This window comes from Mirounga angustirostris, unplaced genomic scaffold (assembly GCF_029215605.1).
Source record: "Mirounga angustirostris isolate CCGP_5_RB_7025 unplaced genomic scaffold, mMirAng1.0.hap1 SCAF_3, whole genome shotgun sequence".
In the NCBI taxonomy this organism is placed as follows: Eukaryota; Metazoa; Chordata; class Mammalia; order Carnivora; family Phocidae; genus Mirounga; species Mirounga angustirostris.
The window spans coordinates 121,634,658-121,646,693 of NW_026991711.1; positions in this window are offsets into that span (position 1 = coordinate 121,634,658).

The window sequence follows — 12,036 nt, forward strand, 5'->3', positions numbered from 1 at the left end:
TTATAGCAGCAATGTCCACAATAGCCAAACTATGGAAAGAGCCAAGATGTCCATCGACAGATGAATGGATAAAGAAGATGTGGTATGTATATACAATGGAATATTATGCAGTCATCAAAAATCTGAAATCTTGCCATTTGCAACAACGTGGATAGAACTAGAGGATATTATGCTAAGCAAGATAAGTCCATCAGAGAAAAACGATTATCATAGGATTTCACTCATATGTGAAATTTAAGAAACAAAACAGAGGAGCATGGGGGAAGGGAGGAAAAAATAAAACAAGATGAAATCAGAGAGACAAACCATAAGAGACTCTTAATCATAGGAAACAAACTGAGGGTTGCTGGAGGGGAGTGGGTTGGGGGAATGGGATAACTGGGTGATGTACATTGAGGAGGGCATGTGATGGAATGAGCACTGGGTGTTATATAAGACTGATGAATCACTGACATCTACTCCGAAACTAATAATACATTATATGCTAATTAAATGAATTTAAATTTTAAAAAATTAAATAAAGAATTTAGGATTAATTAGGTCTCAGAGGCACATTTTTTTCACAGTTTAACATCTCCGAAATCAGGAGTATAGAGGTACGTAAACTAAAGTGCATTTTACGAGTAATGAAATAATCAATGTTGCTATGCTCTTATAATAATACAAATATGTATCTGGCTTACCAAATTGTTTTTGTTACATAACAGCATTGAAAAGAAAGTTTTAAATATTCTACATATCTGAAATTGACTCAGAAAAAACTAACACTATCTGGTTTAGAAGAAACAATTTTTATGCTAAAATTGTAAGGAGTGAATTGAAGGCATTAGAACAGGAGTTAAGCCTTGGGGGAGTGATTAATGATTTAACGTTTCTAATCCAAGTGGGAGCATTAACTCCACACACTGTAGCATTAAAATTGTGGTTTTTATGATGACATTGTACCAGAAAACAATGAAGGTATGAAAATTATGCTTCATATATGCTTCAAATAAAATATAAATACTACAGGATTGCACAGTCTTATCTTAAGAAGTTGAATTGAATGAAGGTCAGGTCAAACCCCATTGATGAGGACTCTCAGAATAAACCAAACTTTCTTTCTTATTCTGATAAAATAATATTACTAGAGCTGGTGCAGTTCTTGTTATGCATTCAGACCCAGGTATCAGTGACAAGGCATATCTTCATGGAGTCAACCATCTCTAGAAACCAGCAAGGCTATTTCAGGAGACTCCAAGTTACTCTGGGGACATGGTATATTTGTCAGTAGACTCAGACTCAGCAAATTTGCATAATGTATGCATGTCTGTTGGTTTAGTAGCACATTCAATTTTTAACATAAGTACAGTCAATCTACTTAATAGTGAAGGACTAAAAGTAGAATTGAATGGGAGATGAAATGGAATGGCCTAATGAAAAGTAGACATGAATTAATGAGACAATAAGACACTGTTGGATGTAATCAGAGAAAGTGATTTGAGAGTATTATGTTAGAACTATCATAGAATATGAGCTTATATGGGTACTCTTCTGCACCCCCAATTCCTGTATTTCCTGTCCTCCTTACTAGTTCTGCTAGAATTGTATGATAGAGAAAATGGAGAGAAGGTTTAGTCTGTTGAATGATGGCCTCTGAAAAGCTACGTCCAAGTAATAATCACTGGTATCTATGAATGTGACCTTGTTTGTTAATAATGGTCTTTATAGATGTAATTAAGCTAAGGATCTGAGATGCGATCATACAGGATCATCATGGGCCCTAAATCCATTGACTAGTGTCCTTCTAAGAGAAAGGAGAGGAATATTTGAGAGACAGAGACACACAAAGAAGAAAGCGGTGCAGAGACAGAGGCAGGCAGAGGTTGTAATTACGCAGCTACAAACCAAGGAAGGCCAAGGATAGCCAGCTGCCACCAGAAGCTAGGAGAAAGGGTTGGAACACATTCTCCTTCAGATCCTTCAGAAAAAAAAACATTCCTGCCTGACACTTTGATTTTGAACTTCTGGCCTCTAAAACTGGGAAGAAAATGCATTTCTGTTGTTGTAAGTCACCAAGTTTATGGTAATTGGTTACAGCAGCTCCAGGGAACTAACACAAAGGTTGAGCACAAAACTGCAGAGAAAAGACAAAATAAGGAGAGAAAACAAAGTATTGTGCAAATGAAATGAGCCAGTAGCCTGCAAGCCATTACTCACTCTAGAAATATTATAAGAAGCACTAAAGGTAAATAGGTAGCATTATCACTGGCTGCATTTTGGTTTTTTTAATGATAAAATAAGACTTTTTCAGGAGCTACCAAATAAGCTGCTCTTGTTTCCATTTCCAAAACAATAAGAAGTGTAGCAGAGAGGGTAAGCATATGGACACTTGAGGCTAAGCTGCCCAGGCTCAAATCCTCCTCCATTGTTTAGCTTGTGCTTTATGCTTGTGTGTTTGCTCCATCTGCAAAATGGGGATGATGATGGTCTCTATCTCATAAGAATCAGATGCATTTATATATAAAGTGCTTAAAATGTTATAAATACTATGTATGCACTTACTTTTATTACTCAAGACATCATTAATACCAAAGTTTGCAAATTCTCTAATTCTAGCGCAATCATGTCACAAGTCCAATGTGAAGATGTAATATAAAAGTGAATATGTCACATCACATCACAAAGAAAATAGAAATGAGAGTAGGAACTCTAAAAAGGTAATGAGAGAATACAAAATTTAATCAGAGTTCTTTAGAAAATGCTGACTGCAGCGCTCTGCTCCATGAAACCAGCATCCGCTGACGCAGCACCGAGAAGGACTTCTAGGAAGATGCTGGAGCCATCCCATACTGTCACATCTCAGGTCCATGGACTTCCTTCGACAAAGTGTCCTCTCTGCCTATACTTTGTCTCTCTCTGTTTGTGGTTTTTAATTATATCCTCAAATTTTTTTCTATTCAGTCTCCTTATTCTTCCCTTTGTTGAAATCTCTCATTTTGATTATGTCTATATCCTTATCACTTTTCATCCACTTTGTGAGGTAGCCCATTATGCTCTTTTTATTATTTAAAAATACCACAAAGATTATATCTATCACTAAATGATTTGGCATAAGGGAAAGAAGATAAGGAAAGAATGAAAGGAAGTTGGGAAACAACTAAAAATAAATTACATCCATCTTGGATTTTGTGCCTATGTGCAACTCTGGAACAGAAAATCTTGTACTCATTAACAGATTATGTTCCTAAGCCCATTTATAATGCTATTGAGACATGAGTCCTTAGTGACACTATCGCCCCCTTTTGAAGGGGCAGAACTGAAACATCTGTGTTCTGCTGAGTTCACATTTAAGGAAGTAAGTAAACTTAAATTTAGAAAAGGAGCCTCTGTTTGAGGTCTGGAGGTGTGTGCCATGTCTGGGTCTCACAGCAAGAGAGTGGGGTTGCACCACAGCTCTGCTGGCCCTGGGCTTGGCGGAATGACTGCTATTCCCGTGACCTTTCAAATCCATGGGCCATTCTGAATGCTTTTCTCCCACACCTCCCTGAATTCCATGTTCTTCAGCAAATGGAACTTGTGGGGAGCCTGGGTGGCCCAGTCAGTTAAGCATCTGTCTTCAGCTCCGGTCATGATCTCAGGGTCCTGGGATCCAGCCCTGCCTGCTTCTTCTTTGCCTTCTGCTGCTCCCCCTACTTGTGCTCGCTTACTTTCTCTCTCTCTCTCCCTCTCTGTCAAATAAATAAATAAAGTCTTTTTTAAAAAAGCAGAACTTGCTTTCTGAAGCACATCAGTTATGTCCCTATGATAAGAATTATGTTAAGTGCTGAGGGGCGAAAAGCAGTGGACTTCTGGCAAGGTTAATGGGCATCTTTCTCCTTGCAGATTCTCTTTTCTCTCACATGACAGATAGGCAGTTACTTCTGTGTGATCTTGCCTCAGGAATTTGGATTTGTACAGATGAAGTCAAAGACATGAAAAGATAATGGCAAACTTTCAAGGTGGGAGATTAGGCAGAGAAGGCTTTTGAAGTTGAAGAGAATCTCTACGATAGGTAAGAAGGCATATCTGTTATTCCTGTGGAGCAGCAGTGACCATTGGAATATGTGCAGAACAACTGAGAAGATGAGATCCTAGCCACTGGAGTCCCAGACTTTCAGGATCCCTCTGCTCCATGTGTACAAAATATTTGAAGAACTTCCAGACTGAGAGGGACATCTCTAAAGTTACCAGTGTGAGCCAATGACTGTGACTCTGAAAGGCTTTCTCTATATGTTGGTTCTAGGGATGACCTTCACTGAACCCTTTATGGAGATTCTTAATTATATTAAGATTAAATTTTCAGTCTTGCAGGAGAAGAACCCCAGAGGCTGATTAAGGCAGATTTTTAAGAAAGTAAAGCAAAGTATTATCTCCTATGTACTGAGTTTGTGAACTAAAACCTGTTAAGCATTAAAGCACCACTTACTGTAGAAATTCTGAAGGGAAACAATGTCCTGTGACCTTGGAAATTCAAGCAGAGATGGAAAGAAAAAAGCTAACTATATGAATAGAATTACAAACAATGCCCTTAGGTAAGACAGAGCAACAAAATGACCAGAATAACTCTTTTTGAGGAAGGATTCAGGGAGAACATTGTTTTGAGAGTAAATTTATAAACCTCAATATAAACACAAATCAAACTATAGTTTTTGCATGCTTAAAATGTGGAAAGTCTATTGCATTACTTTATTCCTTTTAACAAAGCTACTCACTGTAATTGCAATCACATAGAGTGAGAAATGTTCCACATTTAATAAAATGTTAAGATAGGAAAGAGTAAGGTTACTTGTTAATGGATAATTATGACAATAAAGTATTCATTGACCCTATATGATCAGATGTCTAGTGGATTAGAAATGTAGGAATAAAAAGAGAGGGAAATACAGTCCTGTTCTTGGGGATTTTAACAAAATCTATGAGTAAACAATTTGAAAATAATGCATCTATCCAAATGGTAGCATATATAATAGATATTACAGAGTGTTGTAAGCATTCAGAGAAAGAGACATGGCACGGAAATCTTCCTGGAAGATAGGGAAAGAATAGAAAAGAAATTCAGGCTTTAGAGAGATACTTCCATGTATATTTATATATATAGTCAACCTTACTTTAACAATGGATAAATAGCGTCACTATATTCAAAATAAAAATCAAAATACTTGAAATAGAATCACTGATGGGATCCATAATACATACATATTGAAAAATAAAGAGAGCTAAATGTAATTATATCACATTTATGTCTTATGTGTCAAATATACATTAATTACCATAATAGGCATGAAAATTTAAATCTACAAATATCCATGGGGAGAAGAAATGATCAAATCTCAGCATTTTAAATTTCTCCTCCATTTTACTTCAGATACATCCTGCATTTACTAAAACACATGGTATGACTGCTCATAATAAAATGTACACAAATGCAAAGCATCCCTGGCACGGAGATCCCCCCAAACTCTAAGTGTCAACTATGAGAAAAGAGCAATTGAACAGATTTTATACTCAGCCCATCATGAGTCTCCAAGGTAAATTCTGAGGGTTTGGTAAAATGATAAAAACCCACTCCCCAGTGGGAAGTCTAGTTGACTACAATAGCTAGACATGGAGCTCTAATCATTATTCAGCATGTCTTAAGAAAAAGTCCAAAGTCATTGGAAAAGTCTTTGTTTTTTTTTTCTCAGTTAAGTGGCACACGAGGAGGTGAAAACCTACAAAAGCCACTGAACATAATTCTTATTAACCAACATTAACTGCCTGCCCTGGGAATTGAGTCCTGGTTCTCAAAAGCAAATAATAAAAAGTAAATTTCATCACACAGGGATTCTTTTTTGGAGGGGGGGGTTTACAAGTATAGGAAGGAGATTAAACAAAATGGCCTTAAAGGCCACTAATGTCCTACAGAGAAGGCTTGCTTCCCAGGATTCAAATCTATTGCAAGAATTACCTATTTTTTCAGAGACAGCTTTCTTTGATCTCTATAAATTGGCAGTTTTCCCTTATGCTCCCATTACACACCAACCTTTTATTGGAACTCCAATTAGTTTCATTGTTTATCTAAGTGAATAAAAATCTACCACTTCATTGCAGATAAATCACATAAAGTATTCATGTTATTTTGATAACTGGTACATGTGATTTTTCAGTATTTATATGTAATGTATTAAGAAAATTTAGACAAGGTTATTAGCAGATACATCCTGATGGATTCCCTGTGGTGTTGGTTCACTGATAAAATATCCATTTGACATGGAATATAATAATAAATATGAGATCTAGTTGGCATTATTAGACTTTAAAAATAGACCACCAGATGAACACTGAGTGATGCATGGAATTGTTGAATCACTGTATCATACACCTGAAACTAATATAATACTGTATGCTAACTAACTGGAATTTAAATAAAAAAGAAAAATAGACTACCAGAATAATTGCTTATATTCTTGCTCCATTACCAGCTACTTAATTACTGAGAGAGTTAATTACTTAAGCCAAAAAAATGTTATGAAAAAGTAAGGTGAGCTAGCTCATACCATTCTCAACTTGGTTGTTTATGATCATCGTACACAGGAAGAAAACATTTTTGGACTAAACTTCAGCAACCTTTGTAAGGTCTAGAAATTGGGTTAATAAATGTATATGTTGGCCTACAATTCCTTTTCATGTTCCTTTCCTACCTCCTGGTTCCATTTACCATCTAATTACCAATTCAGATCTTTAATAGAAATTAATTAATAATATTGTACACATAAGCCATTAGAAATACATAAAGTAAAAGACAGATTAACTATACTGAGCACCTTTGAGGCCCCTGCTTTCATCTTATCCTTCCTAGACCTTCAAGTTCTAGATCTCAACACAGGAAAATGCTTCTTCTTTTCAGAGTCATCAAATATCCATGCTGATATGAAACTAAATTGCTTTATTGTGATCATAAAAATCCCAATAAAAAAGCTATCATTAGTTGTATCAGGCATTTCAAACTCAAATGCCTATCCACGCCAGATAGTTAATTAAAATGAGTAAAGTTGTCAGGGGTGGACTGTTATAAATTGGGCAAATATTACTCACCCAACTAAAAGAGGCAGTCACTATTCAGTAACAGCATATCGTTTCCAGAGGGCACAGAGCTCAGACCAGCTTAATCTTTTGATGTTCCAAGAGAAACCAGAATTCTGGATTTTTATGAAAAGAAATCTTATGTTTTTTAAATTCCGGCACCAATTTCAACATTTTTAAAACATTATGCAAGTCAAAATAAATACATCTGCTGCCTGGATTAGCCCAGTTTGGACCTCTGAATTAAATAACAATGCACTTCAATTGGAAAAAAGGTCATATTTGACTCTTGAAAGCCATAATAGACAATTGCCAATTCCCATTTCTTTTCCTTCTAGAAAGTTATCTTAATTTTATTTATTTTACATCCTTTTTTATTTTCTATATCTTTCCATCATTTAACTCAAAATGAACCATAAAGGAATAGGGTTAAGAAGAAGGATAATGGTAGGAAATACTACCACAACAAGTGTGATTGTCTTTTCTCAATTATCTTCTAAAACATAAGTTTAGATTTTCCACCCGGACCCTCAATAAACCTTCAAGGAAAGTATACATTCCTATTGTCTCTTGTTAAGTGAACAGAACTAAAAGATCAGTGCCCAATCCCTACAAATCAGAAGACATTTTAAAGCTCCCAGTACATCTTACTAAAACTGGAAAACAAACAAACAAATAAATAAAAGTCCTAGGATATCAGTTGGAAAACTTTTGAATTCTTATCCCTGCTATCATTCAGAACCCATATATGGACATTCATAAATCAAATCAATTAATTCAATATATAAGACACCCAAATATCGATCTGGCTTTCTTTTCTTTTTTTTTTTTTTTTAAGATTTATTTATTTATTTGAGAGAGAGAAAGAAAGTGTGGGGGGGGGGCAGAGGGGGAGAAAGAAAAAGAATCCTCAAGCAGACTCCTCACTGAGTGGGGAACCGGACATGGGGCTTGATCCCACAACCGTGAGATCATGACCTGAGCCAAAATCAAGAGTCAGATGCTTAACTGATTGAACCACCCAGGTGCTCCTCAATCTGGGTTTCTGAGCAGCCCTATTCTACTGTCTAAGAAGACAATAGGTGATAGGAAAGAGGCCGTTCCATGAATGCTCGAAGTTTGATTACAAAGAATAAGGATATTTTCCAGATAATTCCAGTTTAGGGTCAATGAAAGCATCACAATAGAAGAATTAATAATTTGCTTGGTCATATTATAATTTCTCTATACAACATGGAATCAAACTGATTGACTTAAGTCAAACCATTCATTTTCATCGGGGAGTTAAGAGACACAAGAACTGAAATAATTCACTAACCAAAAGACAAAGGTGATTATTTTTCTACCCAGTCATTGCCCATTATAATTAAGAGAGAGCATATGGCATTCTCTAGTCATACCTGACAAAGTATAAGAACTTAATGAAGACTTGTTGATTTAGTAAGAACAGAAAAATACAGACTAATAGCCTTTATAAACATAGACATGAAAAAATTTGGCATATTTTTAACAAATTGAATTCAATAATCCATAAAAAGATAACTACATCATGACTAAGTACAATTTATCTCAGAAATGAAAGATTTGTTTAATGTTGTAAAATCAATGTAATTCACCATATTAACAGATAAAAAAAAAGAAATGACATCTCAACAAATATAGGAGAAACATTTGATAGAACTCAACACCATCTCTGTTAAGAATTCTCAGCATGCTAAGAATAAAAGAGACCTTCTTTAGCTTGAAAAAAGCATCTGCTATGATCTAATATTTATAATTAATATTATAATTTAATAATATTGGAAACAACCTAAATCGTCATCCATGGGTTACTCATTGAATAAGTTATGGAATATCCATTCAATCAAGCAACTACTTTAATAGACATAATAGTTAGAGACTGAATGGATATGATGTATAATGATTTACAAGCTATATTGAAAAATGAGAAAGCAGGGTGCTCCACCTCTTCCAGGAGGGGAGCTTAATCTACCAGTCCCCTTTGAGTGTGAGTTGGCCATAGTGATTTGCTTCTAAAGGATAGAATATGGAAAGGGAAAAATAGTAACATTAGAGTAGGAAAATCTGGCAAGCACTACCCTAATCAAGTAATCAAGGTTACCATCATTAATGCTAAGTTATGTTGATAGGACATTCCCCCTAATACGATGCAATGAGAAAGGCACATCATCTCTGTGATCTTCTCCTCCAAAACCCATACCCTCAGACTATTCATGTGAAAAACATCCGACAAACCCAACTTGATGGACATTCCACAACATACTTAACCAGTACATCTCAAAAGTGCCAAGGCTATATATATTATATATAGAATGTTGTGTAAGTTATGGGAATACTGCCTAAAAATGGTTCCAGGTCCTTCCATATTTGTCACTTTGTTGTTTTATTTCTCACATGGAATCATCTAGGCTAAATATAGAAACAACCATGAAGAGTATAGGCCAGTGTTCAATGCCAGTTACCACACCAAATGACCATTAGATTTGAGAGTCCATGTACTAGTTGCTAGGGAAAAGTTCTCGTCATAATCTGTTGGGATCAATATAAGGAAAAGTGGAGTCCAATGTCATTCACAATTAAATGCAGAAGTGTATTTGTCTGAGTTTGACCTCTGTTGCTCCTGCATGCCTTCCTCTCTCATATATTTGAAAGAACAGGATACAGAAAGCCATAGCCATACAAATTGGTCCCAGGCCAAATGATAACCCTAGGGTGCCTGGCAAAAGCAAAGGCCAAGCACACAGGGGAAAGATTTCCTCAAATACAAGATGTTTTCTTAAGTACAGCATGGCATTTTGGGAGACTTTTTCTAATTGTGTCTCTTTCTTCTCTTTGAGTTCATTCTCTGTACTGTAAATATTGAGGACTTGCTATCTGAGCTTTAAAGAGATGGAAGACAATATTTTTTACTTCTCAGTCTTAACATATTAAAACCTAAAACTTAGAAAAATCCTTGCCAAATATGTCCTATGAGGCCAGCTCATGCCTCCATAAATAATATGAAATGAACATTTCACCCAGAATTTTTAATGTCCTTGATATGATTCCCTAAAAATCCACTCAAGATTATTCAAGAATTTACAAAGCTGAATTATAATAACAGGTGGATATTTGTCCTATATTTTAGATTTTTTATTTTTAGTAGAAGAAGATGATAATTAAAGAATTCTAAAGGTAGTACTGGGGAACTAAAATCTCATTCTAGGGCATGTAAATAAGCACATGTGTTTCTGAATTCAAATCCTGGTGTGACCACTTCATAGCCACATGGTTTTGGGAATGTCACTTTACTTTGCAGCTTTGATTTCCTCATCTCTAAGACAAGGTAAGACAAATGTCCATGACACGGGATTGTGATAAAAATAAATTGAAAGCTGGAGACATGTTGGACTAGACAGAAAACAAATCGGTGCTAGATAAACTATGACAAACATATTTTAAAGCTTAGCTCCCAGAAAACGGAGAAATCTCAGAAGACAGAAACTAAGGGGGAAATGGAGCCATAGCAGTAATGTCTGATTTTGTAACAGCTCTTGAGTGGGGAGGTGGGACTATCAAAGGTAGTTGTGAGTAAGAAGAGTTCAGGTTGTATTGCCCACAGGGAAAGATTATGAAAGACTGGGGATACAAACTGCATGGAATTAGAAATAGCACCCCTTACTCACTGAGACCCTCAAAAGACTGCATCTTCAGTAAAAGAAGATCTTAGAGGGGAAAGAAATCTGACCACTTACTCAGGGAAAACAAAGAAATTTGTTTTTGTCTAAGATCTAGATGAGAAAAAAAAAAAGTTTCACCTGAGAATTTGAAAACCCCGACTGTCTTCCAGAGGCTTAGAATCTAAATATATACAATATATGCATGCTATAGTAAAACCTAAGCTGAACAGTTAAAATAAAAAGCAGTTAAGGCAAAACCGAATAACACAAATTGATACAAGGAACTGATCAATGCTAGTAGCTGTCAACAGAGCAGATGGGAGAGCATCAAGGTGGATGGTTGTATTAATCCAACAGAGAACATTTACCTGCAGAGGACATGGAAGAGGGACGTCTGGGTGGCTCAGTCTGTTAAGAGTCTGCCTTCGGCTCAGGTCATGATCCCAGGGTCCTGGGATCAAGCCCCATGTCGGGCTCCCTGCTCGGTGGGGAGTCTGCTTCTCCCTCTCCTCCCTCTGCTCCTCTCCCTGCTCATGGTCTCTCCCCTCTCCCAAATAAATAAATAAAATCTAAAAAAAGAAGAAGAAGAAGGACATGGAGTGGATATTGAGGGTGTTTGAAAGAAAGAAATTCAGGACTTAAGTTGAAGAAGATGGGAAGTGAAACTGTTTGATGCTGAGAGACGGGAAGTGGTAAGATGGGCATAAAGCACTGGGCATCAAATTATGTCAGAACAGGTGCCTTGGGTTAAGCAGAGTGAGAGATCTAAAGAGTAAGGTGGTCCCAGGGAGAAACTAGTACACTACAATTAGTATGCTAAAATTTAAGATTTATCTGATGGAGTAGATTCAGGATAATGCCACAGGAGAAAATTTCTAACCAGCAAAATTAATAAAGTTTATAATTGTCAATGTTAAGTTCAGGGTGCCAACCATCATCCCCTTCCCTGGGATTCTGGCTGATAGAAACAAGCCAGTGAGGATCAAAATCTTAGGTCAGTTATAACAGTGCCATGCCCTCCAAATGCCCAACTTCATGACAGAATCATGTTGTGCTGGCACCTGAGACCAAAGTGAAGGCCTTCAACCATCTGCCCCAAATACTCTTTGTGATCCACCTGTTGGAAGTGTTAAGTTTGTAGAGCAGATTTTGACTTATGCATCTGGGTTTTCGTATCAAAGTGAGTCAGGAGCAGAATAGAAAGTAAAAGAGAGAGTGGTGACTTTCTGACCTGATTATGCTTACATGTAGAAAGAAGAAGTGGAGAAGCATC